Consider the following 17,715-nt stretch of genomic DNA (forward strand, 5'->3'; position numbering starts at 1 on the left):
CTCCAACATACTTGGCCATATCACGTATGAACTCCTCTCCAAAGAGGAGTCCTTGAGAGTTTGGTCCTGTTTCTTTATTGGATAACTCTATAAGCTTAGGGTCTATTTTAAGTAGTATCCCCTTCCTACGTTCATTGGACAGGGCGGTATTAGCATTGCCAAGAAGGCAGATGGGTCTTTGAACCCATTCGCGTAGTTCTTTGGGGTCAATGGGGATTCCTCCCACATAAGCATTCTCTGCCAAATCAAATATTTTGGTCAGGGGACCAACAATATCAAGGAGACGGTCTTGACATGACCTAAGCCCTTTGTCTATGCCCTTCCTTGGGTCCTTTGCACCCTTAGCTATAAATGCAACCACCTTAGGGTCCAATTCTGGGGTGAAGGTGATCTTATCCGGAAGGGATGGGCGAGGGCATTCGGATTTCAACCTTGATCTCACTTCCTTGGGGATTTCTCTCCTTAGCCAAAAACTCACGTAGTCTGCGACGTGTTGAGACGGTAGCCATTCGGGAGAAAGGGGGTGTTTTATTAATAATGGGTCAAACATATAGTCACCAAAGGGGTCGGTGATGCACATTTTGGAGCCCGAAGCTCTGGCCGTCCCCTCTGAATTCTCTAATGAATCAATCTCTCCTGGCTCAACGTCAGAATCAAAGGGGGAGGAGCAAGAGAGGTCAATCTCTGCATCGTTCCCTTCGTCGCTATCAATACGTATAGGTGAATCTGGACTCAATTCTTGTCCTTCTGTGGTGCCCGAGGCGCCGTTCTGGTCTCCGCCCTGATGGCGAGATAGAGCCGATTTAGATGACACCTTGTGTTTTTTTGCGAATAGGTTAGCTTGATCCCCCGCGGCACTTTTCATTGGGGCCTTAACTGCCCTTTCCTTAAGGCTTAAGGGGTGAGTGGTAGCATTACTAGTAGAGGGCCATGCTCTTGTAAGCATCTCAAAATTTTTGTTGATGGTGTCATTAAATTTTTTATTAATATTCTCATTAAAGGAGATCATGGCTTTCTCCATGGCTTTAGAAACCATTAGTTCTAGTTTGCCTTCGAGTGTGGGGTCAGGGTTAGAAGATATGATAAGGCAGGAGCACTGATCAAGAATCTCCCTTAAATAATATCTTGAAGTATTAATTCAATTCAGGGTTAGTATGACTCAATTTATGTCCTAATCCTACCTTAAATCAATCCTAGCTTAATGACGTTTTCCCCCTTTTTTTTTTTTTATCTAATCTGTGCTCAGTAGATCGATCCAAACTCTGCTATTATATCTGGTTTACTAAATACTAAATGTAGCGTTGTAGATAGCCAAAGACCAAATAAAAAAGTCCTACTAACGATCGTCAGTCTGTGGAAAAGTAAATTTTGCCATGTTCTGTGTCTCTACGTGTCATCCCTCATATGTTATGTGTGCATGATCAATATGCATATGTATTCCCCATGTCTGATTAATGACGCAATTACAGTTGTGTCCACTTCTAGTATGCCAGTTTCCAGTCCTCGTGAATACTACGAATATCAGGCCTATGTAAAGCTACGTTGCCACGTTTCTCAGTGTGCACGTTATTTCATTATAAAGTTCCCGTTTCCAGGCCTCAACAGGGCCCGGACATCAGATTCAGCTCCTGTCTCCTGAGCCTCGCTGAGGAGTGATCCAGCCCCCACCTGTATCCTCGACCTTTCACTTACTTCCTGCCTCGCAGTGCCCGGTGCAGCTTGGCTCTGCCTCTGAGTCTGCCAAAAGTATGTTATAGTTCCAGCTATCAGTTCAGTCCTCCTTCCCTGCATTCCTAAGCTACTGAACTACATCAATAGTTTCCGTCATTGTCTAGCCTATGCGGCTCCACGTTAGAGAAATACTGTATTTAATGGTCATTTAATATTCTTCATCACGCACTATATGTAGAATAAATGCATGGTCCAGTCTTAGAGTCAGTTAGCCTTTTCCCTCCTGACTTCTAGTTTATATCAACATGTTCCCCTAAACATCAGATACCAGATAGGGTTTAGGTACATGTCGCTCCGACCCTCCAGACTTTAGTCTCTGCTCCTAGCACAGAGTTCATAGCCCCCAGCTTCTCCTAGTAACACGTCATTGCCAGTTTGCGCACCACCATCAGGTTAGAGGTCCCGGCTCCTTAGGTAGCCCCCTCCTATGTTTCCGCCCCATTCATGACATATTCTGTTACGTCTGCACCACATGTCTATGTACACGCCCAGTTACACCTTCTTTGTACCGTTATCTTTCGCGACTGCTACGCGTCACGCCTTCTGCTCCACCCACTGCTACGCCTACTGCAATGTAATGTTATGTGTTTGCGCTATGTATATATGCTCGTGTATTGTTATTAAAAGTTAGCGCGCTCATCCCAGACCCAGCCCCAGCAGCTGCTGGGCCCCTGTCGCCCTGCTGGGCCCTGTCATCCTATTCCTATGCAGGTTGTCCTGTTCCTGTCCTTATGCTGTATTAAACCTGCAAAACTCCTACTACCTCGAATCTTGACTCTTATTTATTGAGCTATCTGTTATGATATATGTCTAGTCAAAAATAGGGTATTATTTATTTATTTACCACATAATGGCGCCCGAATAGGGACTTGCCCTTTCCCCACGCGTCGGTGAAGCCACGCCGACCCCCTGACCCTCTGCAGCCGTGACGGAACCATACCGTGCACCGGCAGATATTTCTGCTTCAAGTATCCCTCAGGCCCACGGAGGAGACGGAGGAGGCGGTCCAGCATCCAAACGAGACGGTGGAGGAACGCGGCGAGTCCCGACCAGAGCCCAAGCCAAGAGTCCAAGGTCCGAGGTATCCGGAGGCCCACCCGTAACTGAAGTCCGAAGTTCATCGTCCGTCGTCGTAGCAGTCCAGTCCAGTCCGAGGCTTTCCGTTCTTGCTGCCCGGTGAGTACCATTACTGGGGTAGTATCTAGACAGGGTCAGTCTAAATTGACTCTGGTCCGTGGGTTGGTGGTACCCAGACTCACAAACGAAGTGTTCACCTAGGTGGATACGGGTCTTGATGCGTCCCTTTATGGGACCGGTATGTTCCGTACTGTTTCAGCAGTGCATCCAGTAACTCTAGTCTGTTCCGTTCTCGAGAAATTCTTGTGTTTCTGTTCTCAGTATTCCAGGTAATATTCCGCCCGAACTGTTATGTTATGAGGTTGTTCAATGTATTTCTAATGTCGTGGTATGCCTGAATTGTTCTCCCAATTGTTATTGTTTCTCGTGTATTGTATTGTGTTCCGATTCAAGTTTACAATGTCTCTCTTTTCGAGATTACGTCAGCTAAAAACTAGAAAAGGTTTGTTAGAAGAAGCAGTTCCTGTTCCGCCGAGGGACAGTCCAGGTCATTTTATGTATCAGAAACATGGCATAAGCGCCATATTGTATCTAGATTTATGGGTAGAGTATACCAAACAGTTAGAAGAAAAGTATAGATGGCCCGTATCGGGTACATGGGATGCCGAATGCATCATGCGAGTAGAAGAAGCATTATGGAAAAAGAAAGCCAGACAGTCACAGAAAGATGCCATCGAGTTATGGCGTAAAGAATCTCATAGAAGAACTGAAAAGGAAATCAGAAAGACAGAACTAAGTATAGAATCCCAAGAACGAGCCCAAGAAAAAGAACTAATCGAGATAGGTGAACAAGTCAAAGCCGAACAGTCAGACAGACAGAGGCATGCCCTTATTAGGGGTATGTATCCTCTTCTTGCCGAAGGCTTGCCAAAAGCGACCCCAGAGGCATCCAGTAATTTCCCGCCACCATTAGTTCCGACCAAGCTACGTCACAAACAGACCGCAGCTGATATTTTTATTTCGTCCTATTTGGACGACACAGTCCCAGAATATGCAAATCCTGTTCGCGCTCCGTCAGTCCCTGTAAATCAGGCACTTCCCGCTCCTCCAGACACCGGAGTACCTGTTACGGTACCCCCGGTCCAGCCCGCCATACAAGTCCAGCCTACATTTCCATTTCCCACTCTGCCAGGACGAAGAGCCTCAGTAGACCTAGACTCTAGTTTAGGGGCCGCAGGGGGAGGTACTCCTCAAACCCCGCCGCCACACAAGCGTTTAACGTTAGCCGAATTACATGCACAAGCGTCACAGCGTACGCCTAGACATCAGACTGTAGCAGAAATAAGAAAATCCCTTGCCGAATGCTGCTATGATCCAGTCCCAGGCGAGGATAATATGGTTTTATATTCATTCCGCGTAAGAAAGGTGGCCGAGTATCTAGTCACCTTACCGAATATGAAAGAAGATCTAGACAGAATATATCGTTTCATCCGTACAGGGGATGATCCAGAAAGTATTAGCGAGGCCATGTCTCAAAGGAAAGCCGAGATCCAGCTCATGATATTAAAGTTTCTGATAAATTGTCTGATAAGAGAACAAGATTACCCGTCTAAAGATCCTGCCGAAATGAAAATCCTGACAAGGTGGAGTGATAATATAGCCGAGGGTAAGCACAAGACCGTCGGTGCTATGGAGAGTATGTACAAGAAAATCCGTAAGGAGATAATAAAGATACACGAACAGCGTAAAGCAGCACAAGTAAGCGAGAAAGAAAGTACCTCTGATCCTGAAGAGGAAGACGATGAGAATCCCGCCAGAATAGCGTATGTAGGAAAATCTAGATTTCCAGATCGCCATTTACGCCTAGAACACAAGTCTATTTTTCATCATCCAGCATCAGAACAAGGTTCTCTAGAACAAGTATTTCAAGCTACCGACCACATTCTGAAATCACGAATCGGTTATAGTGAGTTAAGTACCATGCATGAGCAGGAACTAGCCCGATCAGCAGTCCGATGGATTACTGATTCTACCACTTTTCCAGACGAAATAGTGGCACAAATGTTTCTGAAAATGCCCCCAGCCGAGCAACGACTGGTGGGTATGTATATGATTCAGCACCTCATTACTCTGTATGAGGGTCAACATTCTGATCCAGGTCCGTTACATGATGTCCTGAACGAGCTACTCCAGTATAGATGGAGAGGTCTAGGTACCGATTTAATTAGCATCATTCTAGAACAGCGTCACAAATATAGAACGTTTCTGAACCCGCATTTTGTTCATGCCTCACCCCCAGAAAGTAAATCATTCTACATAGACAGACAGAATCCGTTACGAGAAGTCCACCCAGTCAGAGGAACGGGTGGCGAAATGCAGCGAGTGTTTGTTTACACCCCAATAACAAAGATGGAACTCCTCTAGATGAAGAAATTAATTCCCTGTCATGACAAAGATCCAGCAGGGTTCCATAGAGAATTAAAAGACATGCTCCGTATGGGAGAATACACTTACCCAGATATCATTAAAATGTTAAAGGTTCTGTTGCCCGCAGGGGTGTATGAAAAGCTAAAGGAAAAAGAATGGGAGGTGGGAGAGAAAAAGATCGATTGGGCAGTTCTAGAAGCTGAAGACAAGGCACGAGTACCAGGTACTGGTCTAGGAGAGAAATGTAAAGAATTACCAGAATTATTGATTCAAGTTTTACCCAGATTATTAACAACTAGAAAAGAAGACTGGGATGCAATCTCAGCCTGTAAACAGAAACAAGATGAAGATATTAGTGATTTTTATTCGAGGTTTGAAAAGTGCTTCAGTATCAACAGTGGTCTCAAGACAAGTAGTGAGTCATACCCTCACCTTTTCGTTACTAAATTAGTCGAGAATTCAAGTCCATCAATTAAAAACCGAGTTCTGAAAGTCGAAAGCACCTGGCAAGCTAATACTCCGTCCCAGATGCTCCAGATGCTCCAGTACCACCAGAATAGAATCAGAGAAGAACAAGAACACGAAAGAAAACGTATGAAAGACACGAAAATGAAAGTACTAGTTGCACAATCTGTTCCTCAAGACAGTCAGAAGAGGGGTCCGAATCAAGCCAGTCATCCTGCAGCTCCCGTTAAAGGGAACTGCAATTATTGTAAACAGCCAGGTCATTTTATAAATGAGTGTGCAGTTCTGAAACACAACATAGCTACTGGTAAGACTAAAGAAAGACCACGTCCGCCTAGACAAGAACAAGTTTCACAGACTCCTCAGTCACAGAATACACCACAGACAGTTACAGTACCGCAGCCTATTGCTGCAACACAGCATGTTACATCGCAGATGTACCAGTATGCACAGTCTGAGTATCCAGAGTACCAGCCATATTCATGAAACAGCCTAGAGAGGGAGGTAGGCTTGCCTCTCATCGAGATACCTGTAGATCAAGAAGGTCCCTATGTTCACAGTCAAGTATTAGGGAAAGACAGAAAGTTTTTGATTGATACAGGGGCAAGTAGGACCACAATTAGTCATGCCGAAGTTCCAGGGGCTCCGCTCTCAGGCTCAAGAAATGTTTCCCTTGGATTTTCAGGAAAGCCGATCGTTAATGAGATTTCAAAGCCAGTCACTCTAGAAGTAGGTCCATTGTCCCGTACTACTGATCTGTTACTTACTAAGTCATGTCCAGAAAACCTATTAGGCATTAAGACATTGAAAGAGTTGGGTGCAGTTATTTGCTGTTCCCCAGAGGGAATACGTCTGTTCCTACGTGACTTTAAGGGTCACTATGTATTACGAGATTTTGATTCAAGACTGTCTAAAGTTCCGCAGTATTTATGGGCGCAAGGTCCAACTGATGTAGGTTACATGCAAATCACACCCCATCGTGTGACTCTCAAGCCAGGTGTAGTGTTACCCCGAATCAGGCAGTATAGATTGCCACCTGAGGCTGTAGCAGCCTTATCCAAAATTATAGATGAGCTCATGGCTCAAGGAGTAGTTGTAGAAACTGACTCCAATGTATGCAACTCTCCGATCATTCCAGTCATGAAACGTACTGATCCAAATGCACCCCCTGTATATCGATTAGTGATTGACCTACGAGAGCTTAACAAATGTATTATTCCGCAGTACCCAGTTGTCCCAGACATCTCTTCCCTATTAACAGCCATTGATTCCGAAGCCACGTTCTTCACTGTCATAGACCTCAAGAACGCATTTTTTAGTGTTCCTATTCATCCAGACAGCCAGTTTCTTTTCGGATTTTGTTTAAATGGAAGGAGCTATATGTTTACACGAGCTCCTCAAGGTTTCACAGAAAGTCCTAGTATTTACAGTCAAGCACTTAAGAGACAACTAGATAATATTCACATGCCAACTGACACTGCCCTGCTCCAATATGTCGATGATCTACTGATCACAGCCCGTTCTGAACGTGACTGCGAGCGAGCGTCACTGACGGTTCTGTATTTCCTAGCCGAGATGGGGCACAAGGTGTCCCCTTCGAAGCTTCAATTCTGTGTCCAGCAAGTGGTATACTTAGGACACTTGCTGTCCAAGAGGGGTAGGCAGTTGACACCAGACCGTATCCAGTTGATAGCGAGTCTTCCCCAGCCCAGAACCCAGAAGGAGGTACGTGCCTTTATCGGCCTTACTTCTTATTGCCGACAATGGATTCCTCAGTATGCATTTTTAGCCAAGCCACTGATACAGTTAACGACACAGGAGGCAGCCGCATCGACTGTCCTCCCTTGGACATCTGAACATACACTTAGTTTCAACGAGTTAAAGAAAGCTTTATGTCAAGCTCCAGTTCTAGCCACACCGAACTACAGTAAGCCTTTTACACTTTTCGTTACTGAACGCGAAGGTACAGCATTATCTGTTCTTACACAAGATCAAGCAGGACAACACAAGCCCTGTGCTTATTTTTCGAGCACATTAGATCCAGTCGCCCAGGCTTTGCCTGCGTGCCTCAAGTCAGTTGCAGCCACAGCCCTAGCTATCAGACAAAGTGATTCCATAGTTTTAGGACACTCTCTGACAGTACAAGTTCCACATTCCGTGGAAGTTCTTTTAAATCGAACACAAACTCAGCACTTGACAATTGCACGTTTAACAGGTTATGAATTGACACTGTTTCAGCCACACATAGAAATTAGACGCTGCAACATCCTGAATCCTGCTACACTATTACCATCAGTTAGTTCAAATTCTGCCACACACGACTGTGTGGAAGTAGTCAACATTACGACAAAGCCAAGACAAGACCTGACAGACATTCCGTTACCAGATCCTGACCTGACACTTTATGTGGATGGTTCATGTATGAGAACTAGTACAGGAGAACTAGTCGCTGCGTATGCAGTGACTACTGACACCAAAGTTATTGAGACCCACCGTATTGATACCCTGTCCGCTCAAGCAGCAGAGCTAGTTGCTCTGACACAAGCCTGCATACACGCCAAGAACCTGAAAGTTAATGTTTACACAGATTCACGCTACGCATTTGGAGTCGTACATGACTTCGGAGTGCTCTGGCAGGAGAGAGGTTTCATGACTTCTCATGGAACCAAGATTCAGCATGGTCTCCTCATTCAAGCTCTGTTAGATGCCATACATTTACCGACATCTATCGCTATCATGAAGTGCAAAGCACATACGAAGGTTACTGACATTATTTCTCAAGGTAATGATCTAGCAGATCGCACAGCCAAGCTTACAGCACAGACTCCAGACATTCCAGTTAACATGACACATACTCCAGATCCGACTACATGCATGACAGTTAAGGACCCTACACAAGATGTCATAGATATCCAGTCACATGCTACTCCCGATGAAATCAAGAAATGGTCCGAACAAGGAGGGGTCCAGACAGATCAAGGATGGTTAACAAAGGGTAGAGCCACATGGTTTCTCCCCGACTCTATGGTTCAAGTCATCATTAATACCGCACATAGTCCAGCACATTTAGGAGAAAAAGCTATGTTAGACAGTATCCAGAACATTTGGTTCAACAAGCATTTACGAGCTGCAGCCAAGCAGAAAGTCCGTACCTGTATGATATGTTGTCAGTTTAATCCAGGTAAAAGTGTCCCGGTGGAACAAGGTGGTTTCCAGCCTCCTGACCACCCTTTTGAAGTCCTCCAGATGGATTATATTCAGATGGAGCGATGTCGAGGTTTCAAGTATGTTCTTGTAGTAGTATGCGCTTTGTCCAGATGGACAGAAGCATATCCAGTCCCAGATTACACAGCCGCGACCACTGCCAAGCAGTTGGTTCGTGAGTTTTTCCCTCGATATGGACTCCCTAGAGTCGTATATTCTGATAACGGTCAGCCATTCTCATCTGAGTTGATGAAGCACGTTTCCTTGTTGTTAGGGTACCAGTGGAAGTTTCATTGTGTACGCCATCCTGAAGCAGCCGGTCTCGTTGAGAGACATAATCAGACTCTGAAAATTCGAATTGCCAAAGTATGCAAAGAAAAAGGTGTGGACTGGCTAGTAGCTCTGCCAGTTGCTTTGTTTTATATGCGCATGGTCGCACATTCCAGATCAGGTCTGTCCCCGTATGAGGTCGTATTCGGCCGCCCCCCTAACATGTGGGGTACTCCTAGACCCCGAAGTATTACCGATGTTTCATGTAATATGCTGACAGATTACCTAGCTTCCTTGATGTCTGCCCTCAACTCATGTCGTTCACAGGTTGCCGCCACATTTCCAGACAATACCGAGGTGGCACCGCACGAAATCGTTCCAGGATCCATGGTGATGGTCCGAAACTTTGACAGATCAAGTCCGCTGGAGCCTCGATGGAAAGAGCCCCGACAGGTCCTCCTCACCACCCGTACAGCCGTGAAATTGGAAGGACGCAAGGGCTGGGTGCACCTTTCTCATGTTAAACTTTTTAATGGACTGAAACCCGCCTTAAAGAACATTTCCCAGGATATCAAGACCTGCCAAAATATTGTTTTAAAGGACTGTCCCGCAAAAGACATTGCTACAACCCCTCCCCTGTTAGAGAAAACTCCGCAGCAGGAGTATAAGCAAAAACTCCGGTCTAGTAAAATAAGTCAGTCAGTTTGATTGTCTAAGTCCTCCCCTAGGTGAAACGGTTAGACTGTTTCTGACATGTATAAAATAGACCCCCATAGTGAGAGAGTCAGTCAAAACTCAATTCAATGTATCGTTTTTCTAAGTTTCATATTATTCATCAGCATAATGATTTCCTGCACCAGTTACGCATTTTTCCTGTATTTTCCAGTTCCTCATGTAAATAAGTCTGCTAATGCTACAGTAGAGCACACGTTTAGTGATCTGCCTCCTCACGAATATTCATACCGCCTCGCTATGCGTAATAACTCATTTATCCGTATGTTACATTACTCACACCAGACCAGCAATGCCACTAATTGTTGGGTGTGTGGTCGACTCCCCCCTTTCCAGACGTCGAAGGGAGTTCTGCCACTTTTCCCTTATCCCTTTTCACATAATGGTTCGTGTGGAGCATGGTCCACGTTAACGTCATCCTCAACAGATATGTCTTTTCTTAACAGCACATGTTTCCCAGACAAGCAAGGTTTCCCCCATAGAACAGGTTTAGATCTAGAAAATGAAGTGTATAATTTAGGTAATTATTCGTCGAATTTTATGGTCCTGAATGTTCAGTCTGATACTACTCCAGACTCACCTGCTATTTCAGTACTACCAGTCAAAGGCGAATTATGTGTCCGAAATAAGGGTTCCGTACACGTAGGACATAGTGATTGTACTACTATTGTCAAGTATAGTGACAGTGGGAAATCTATTTTTAAAGCTTCACGTCATTCTTATTTTGTTTGTGGTCAAACTGCATATGTTCGTCTGCCCCTCGATTGGGAGGGAACCTGTTACATTGCCTTCCTACTGCCACCTGTTTTTCTAGCCCCACCTGACTACCATAGGAATTCCTTCCTAGTACATACTAGACACAAGAGAAATCTCCCGATTGTCGATTATACTGAAACCGCTGCAGAACAATTCATTGATATTGATAAAGGTGTGTTCCCTTATTTAGGTACAGTTGTAAACAGTAAGCTAATTCGTAGGTTAACAAGAACCCTTGAAGCTGTAGTAGATGAGACTGCCTCCGCTCTAGGTAACTTAACCGAAGAACAATCCTTTATGAGAATTGTCGTGCTCCAGAATCGTCTCGTCCTTGACGTCATACTGGCCGATAGGGGCGGGGCCTGTAGAGTCATCGGATCTAGTTGCTGCATTTTCATTCCAAATAACGCGCCGTCTGTTTATTCAGCTATAACCAGACTTCATAAAATTGCCCATCTGTTACACCAAGATCCAGGCACCTGGACATGGTCCGGTTGGTTCTGGAATATAATTTCCGCCTGGGGATGGAAAGTCCTGTCCTTTCTAGGTATCGCAGTAGCGATCATATTCAGCTGCTGCCTCTGTATACAATGTGGCCCTGCGATTTGCGGCATTTGTGCTACCTCTTGTATTCCTAGTCCCAAGCCCCGTTCTAAATCCCGTTCCAAGACAATTCGAGACGAGCAAATGGTACTGTATGAAATGATAGATGGTATCATGAATATTGATGTTTCCTGATGGAAACGTAGTGACAAGGAGGGAATGTGGAAAAGTAAATTTTGCCATGTTCTGTGTCTCTACGTGTCATCCCTCATATGTTATGTGTGCATGATCAATATGCATATGTATTCCCCATGTCTGATTAATGACGCAATTACAGTTGTGTCCACTTCTAGTATGCCAGTTTCCAGTCCTCGTGAATACTACGAATATCAGGCCTATGTAAAGCTACGTTGCCACGTTTCTCAGTGTGCACGTTATTTCATTATAAAGTTCCCGTTTCCAGGCCTCAACAGGGCCCGGACATCAGATTCAGCTCCTGTCTCCTGAGCCTCGCTGAGGAGTGATCCAGCCCCCACCTGTATCCTCGACCTTTCACTTACTTCCTGCCTCGCAGTGCCCGGTGCAGCTTGGCTCTGCCTCTGAGTCTGCCAAAAGTATGTTATAGTTCCAGCTATCAGTTCAGTCCTCCTTCCCTGCATTCCTAAGCTACTGAACTACATCAATAGTTTCCGTCATTGTCTAGCCTATGCGGCTCCACGTTAGAGAAATACTGTATTTAATGGTCATTTAATATTCTTCATCACGCACTATATGTAGAATAAATGCATGGTCCAGTCTTAGAGTCAGTTAGCCTTTTCCCTCCTGACTTCTAGTTTATATCAACATGTTCCCTAAACATCAGATACCAGATAGGGTTTAGGTACATGTCGCTCCGACCCTCCAGACTTTAGTCTCTGCTCCTAGCACAGAGTTCATAGCCCCCAGCTTCTCCTAGTAACACGTCATTGCCAGTTTGCGCACCACCATCAGGTTAGAGGTCCCGGCTCCTTAGGTAGCCCCCTCCTATGTTTCCGCCCCATTCATGACATATTCTGTTACGTCTGCACCACATGTCTATGTACACGCCCAGTTACACCTTCTTTGTACCGTTATCTTTCGCGACTGCTACGCGTCACACCTTCTGCTCCACCCACTGCTACGCCTACTGCAATGTAATGTTATGTGTTTGCGCTATGTATATATGCTCGTGTATTGTTATTAAAAGTTAGCGCGCTCATCCCAGACCCAGCCCCAGCAGCTGCTGGGCCCCTGTCGCCCTGCTGGGCCCTGTCATCCTATTCCTATGCAGGTTGTCCTGTTCCTGTCCTTATGCTGTATTAAACCTGCAAAACTCCTACTACCTCGAATCTTGACTCTTATTTATTGAGCTATCTGTTATGATATATGTCTAGTCAAAAATAGGGTATTATTTATTTATTTACCACAAGTCATCGAGAAAATAACTCTAACTGACACTTGCCGGTAGCATATTAAACAGCGCACGCTGCGTGCGCGCGGTTGCTAAGGGCCTTTCCTTTTAGGCCGTCCCCTCCGCAATGTGATCGAGAAGACGTTGCGGAGGGGAGAGAAATGGATTCCAGGTCAGAGGGTGAGGTAAACGCATCAGAGGCATTGAAGTAAGGTGAGACGGGTCGTGCGCCGGGCCCGTATTATAAATCCGGCTCAGAAACAGCTAAAGCACGCTCGCGATTCAAAAGACGTGATTAGAGAAAGGGGGCATGAAAGGTGCAAATCACATGTCCCGGAGGAAGAATGGTAGCCGAGAAGGCCGTGGTATGTCTTCCGAAGTTAAATTGGGGTTAGATAACACAATGCGCACATGCAGACAACAGAATATACGTAAAAGGCATGATAAGCATGACAAATAGCATTACAATAACAAAATATCAATAAAAGGGCGCATGATAGGGTCAAGTGGACCCAAACACGTTGCATAAGTGCTTAAAAACAAACATGCACACAAATCAGAAAGCACGAGTGAAGGGAGGCACTTATCTGTATGAGCAGCAGCAACAAAGAAGGATGATGGCTGTGTGTTCATGAGCTGTATACCTTTTCTAGAATGTTCACAAGTTCTATGTTCTCTTCATTGTTACTGCGGAGCTGTGGCAATAAAGGAGAATTTGCATAATGTTGGCCTCCGTGTCATGCCATAAAATCCGTAAAGGGGGTGTCTAGAGGTCACACGCAAGTCCCTTACCAGGATTTACAAGGAAAAGAAACTGAACTTTTATCTATGCACCCCCAATGCTGGCTCCCTGACCGACTCTTTTTTAACTTTCAAAAATTCCTACTTCTTTGAGAACTTTATGGATGTCGTCTTTCCAATTTTAGCGAGGAAACTTTTCATTCAATGGCGGTATGACACCCTACCAATTAAAGCTTTCACTAGCAAATGGACTAATGCCACCAATAAATCTTGTCCGGGATGTAGTTGTGTTGTAGAGGACAAACTTCATGTCCTCTTCTTTTTCCATGCCTACACTAAGTCCAGAAAGTATTGGCTTCTACCACTTTGTAGAAGTTTAGGTGTTAGAATCTGTTCACATGCTTTCAGAATTCTAAAGTCAGACACATCATCTTTTATCGTATTTGCACTTTCTAAGTACTTATTAGCTATGTGGACCAAGAGGCGTCAACTAGTAGATATTGAATGTTAAGCACAAAGCACTTTGATATTGTAAATACGTTTTTTACGTATCCAATGAATTCTATGGTGTCTACGCATTGAATTTTACAATTATTTCCTCTGTATAATGTATTTATTATTGCTCTTTTATGGCCTTAAATGGCCGAAATAAAGAATTTTTTAATTGAATTGAATTTAATATATCTGTATGTGTATATATATATATATATATATATATATATATATATATATATATATATATATATATATATATATATACTTATATATATATATATTTACCTTCATGAACTTAATGTCATGATATTGTGGTTGTTGATATCTTCTGTATAAGTTGGGATGATATATAGTCACTCGATAATGTGGTATACATATGCCTTCTCAGCTAGCTAAAAAGAATATAAAAGAGTTGAGTTTAGCTTCCAGTGAACAACTGTTCAATGACTCGTACTCTCCCTACCTTTTGGTGACCCATATATTGTGCTTATAATTTTTCACATCTCGTTGTCTAACAAGCCTATCTACCTTTGCAAATTAAGAAACAAGGAAAGTTGAAGCACCTACTGATTAAAACCCTCATGCAATTATGTATACTTGCTAAGTGAAATGAATGGCCAATGCAATGACACATTAGCCTACATTAGTTAGTACAAATTAGCATAAGACAGTGAACTGTTAATGCAAATTTCAAGTTCAACTGCAATATACTGCTCACAGTGACCTGTTATGTGCCTTACTTGTTGACCAAAGATATGTTTCTAAGGCTCTGAAAATCCACCTTTTCATATTTCACATCCAGTAACTCTTTGGCATGATGGCATTCCTGTTGCGAATGCAACGGTGCAACACACATGCCTTGAGGCACTCCTAGTGGTGAAAAGTACTGTAGAAAATCCCTTATGATGGGGGCGTGGCTTGAACGGCAAGCATGGCGGACGCAGCCTAGTTGAGCTCCGTCCCCGCCAGCCGATCATCCGCCGAATTATCCTGTTCCTTCCCATCGGACCGCGGCACCGAGAGTAGCGCTTGATGCAAGGGGTTGCGGAGCTCATATTGGCACGATATGAACCGGGTCGGCACAGCTGGAGGCGAGTGAGGGCCGGCGGACGCGGCCTAGGCGGCCTCCTGAAGCCGGGGAGCTCGAGTTTCGCGACCCAGAGACACCTCACGCGGAAGCGGCCGGAACCCAGCCCAAAGGCGGCGGACCAGCGGAGGCGGAGAGACGCGCCTAGCCCTGTGCATTTGGGGGACGCCTCGGCCCTGGACCCGGGGGTTCCAGTCTAGCAACAGTGGTCCCACAGGAGGCGGCGGAGCAACGCGGCCCGATCAGTGAGCGGAGAACGCGCTGCCGGAACAGAACAGCCCAGCAGGTGCTCCTCTTTCCTCCTTAGCCCCCGGGTGGTGAGGGGCAGAGTGCTGGAGTTGGGGAGACCCCGGGCGCTCCGTCGGCAGCGCAGAGGCCTGAAGCGGCGGTGGTAGCCGGGGACCTCGATCTCCTTGGAGCCCAGCGGTGTGTCAGTGAAGAGGCCCGGGGCCTGGCAGTGGAGAGCACTGGCCGGATACCATCGCGGAGCCTGGCGGGCCCGGCTGCTGCCGCGGTGAGCCCCAACAGAGCGGCTGAGTAGCGGGAAACCTGGCAGCCTTATATTGAGGTAACGGACAGGGGGGACCCCATTGGGCGGCAGCGCGAGGACCGGCACCACACCGGGCGAGGGTTGGCGGCGGTGGAGCCTTGGTGGAGGGGCACAGGAACCCCAGTTGCACACGCCACTGCTGAACCAGGACCTCGCGGGGTGCAATCGGGGCCAGCTGGGGCCATGGGGTGGTGCCTGGCCCGACTATTCGGCGGTCGGCTCGGACCGCGGGGGGCCCCCTGTTTGTCATCATAGTGGGCAGTGGTCCGTCGGTGCCCACTCGGTGGCCCTGGACATTGGTGCAATACATTCATCATGACTCGCGGGGCAGGAGGAGGCGGAGGAGGCCCTAAGCAGGGGCCCATAGACAAGTTCACGGGACCGGGAGGCAGCACGGAGGCCTCCGGTGGATCCTAGGCGGCCGGGCCAGACAATGCAGCACTAATGGCAGCCATCACCCAGTCCCGGGACGCGCTAGATGCCAAAATTGGGGCGGTGGGAGCAGATGTTACGCTTCTTCGCCAGGACCTGCGGAATGCGGTCTCCCGCATCACAGAGGCCGAAGCTCGGATATCTGGAGTTGAAGACGACGTGGTGACTCTCAAGCGCACAGTGGCTGCCCTGGAATCCACACAAAAGGGCCTGACGCTTCGAGTGGAGGATGCAGAAGGACGTGCCAGGCGCAACAACCTCCGCTTTGTAGGATTGCCTGAAGGTTGTGAGAAGGGAGATATGGAGGGCTTCCTGACGAGGTGGATTGAAAGCTGGATCCCTCCTGAAGCCCTGTCCAGTTGCTTTGTTATAGAAAGAGCGCACCGGGCCCTGATGCAGAAGCCACCAGAGGGAGCGAGGCCGCGGCCGGTGATTGCGAAGCTTCTCAATTACCATGACAGAGATGTGATCCTCAAACAGGCCAGAGAGAAAGAGCCCCTGCGATTTGAAAATCATACGATCCTGATCTTTCCAGACTATGCCCGCTTGGTACAGCAGCAGCGCCAGTCCTTTATGGCGGCCAAGGCGCGTCTGCGAGACCTGAAGATACAATATGCACTTCTTTATCCTGCCCGCCTAAGAGTAATATTCCAATCTCGTACACACTTCTTTGAATCCCCGGAGGATGTGTTTCTGTGGACAGATGAACTTAGACCAGTGAAAGTGCACACTCCACCGGGGTGAGACTCCGACTCCTCGCATGATGATGCGCTAGCGAGATCTTCCCGACGCAAGGGCAATTGGAGATCCCGCTCCCGACAGCGGTCCATGTCAAGCACTGCTTCGGAGACGGCGGCTGAAGCGGCCGAGAAACAGAAGAAGAGCACGTGAGGGTGCCTAGAGCCATATGGCGGACAATTTAACTTAATTCCCTCCTTTCTGGGGAGAGCGCTCGCAGGGAGAGCAGGGTGTCTGTGCCATGTGCCAGACCAAGTGAGCGGATGAGGGGTGACTGCGGATGGGGGGGAGTACACGGGCGGGGGGGGTTCCTTTCAGGAGTGGGTGGGGAGGAGTAGGTGTTGGGTGAGTTAACTTCAGTTATGGGGATCCATTGGTGGGGTGGGTTGTTGGTCTCATGTTGGAGGCGGAAGCCGCGCTACACCGCGACAGGTACTTCATCGTTTTTTGAGAAATGGGGTGGGAGTTTCGAGGAGTTGGTGGATGTTGAATTGGGGGGGGACTGCACGGCTCTGACGCGATTGCGATGGTGGCTGGAAGCACACACAGGTGGCGAGTGTCGTGGATACTGGCTGCGAAGGGTCCATGATGTCGAGCCAGGATAGAGGGGCTGTTGGGCCTGGGGCCACACTTCGGGTCCTTAGTTGGAATGTGAGAGGGGTACTAGACAAGATCAACCAGGGGGCGGTCTTGAAACAGGCTAAAAGAGTGGGGGTCGATGTCGTTATGCTGCAAGAAACGCATCTCCTAGGGACTAAGACGCTATGCCTCCAGCGCTTTGGCTATAGTCAGGTTTTCCATGCCGGTTTTGCCAGGGGATCCAGGGGCGTCGCTATCCTAGTACACCGCAGAGTCCCATATGTGCACTCCACTCACTGGCTAGACCCACAGGGTCGATACATTTTTATTCAGGCCACACTTGGGGACGAGGATGTTGTGTTTGGCTGTGTGTATGCCCCGCCCCCCTTGCAGTGGTCCTTGGTCGAAAAGATCTTCACGGTGTGGGCGGCTATCCCGAATGTGCTGGCTGTCGTTGGG

General features: G+C 46.9%; 1 long non-coding RNA gene across 1 annotated transcript in view; it reads right to left on the reverse strand.

Annotated features, from left to right (window-relative positions):
• The window catches only part of LOC144753498 (uncharacterized), a 261,760-nt gene that overhangs the window by 10,780 nt on the left and 233,265 nt on the right, over nucleotides 1-17,715 (reverse strand). The window lies entirely within an intron of this gene.

Source organism: Lissotriton helveticus, chromosome 5_1, assembly GCF_964261635.1.
Source record: "Lissotriton helveticus chromosome 5_1, aLisHel1.1, whole genome shotgun sequence".
In the NCBI taxonomy this organism is placed as follows: Eukaryota; Metazoa; Chordata; class Amphibia; order Caudata; family Salamandridae; genus Lissotriton; species Lissotriton helveticus.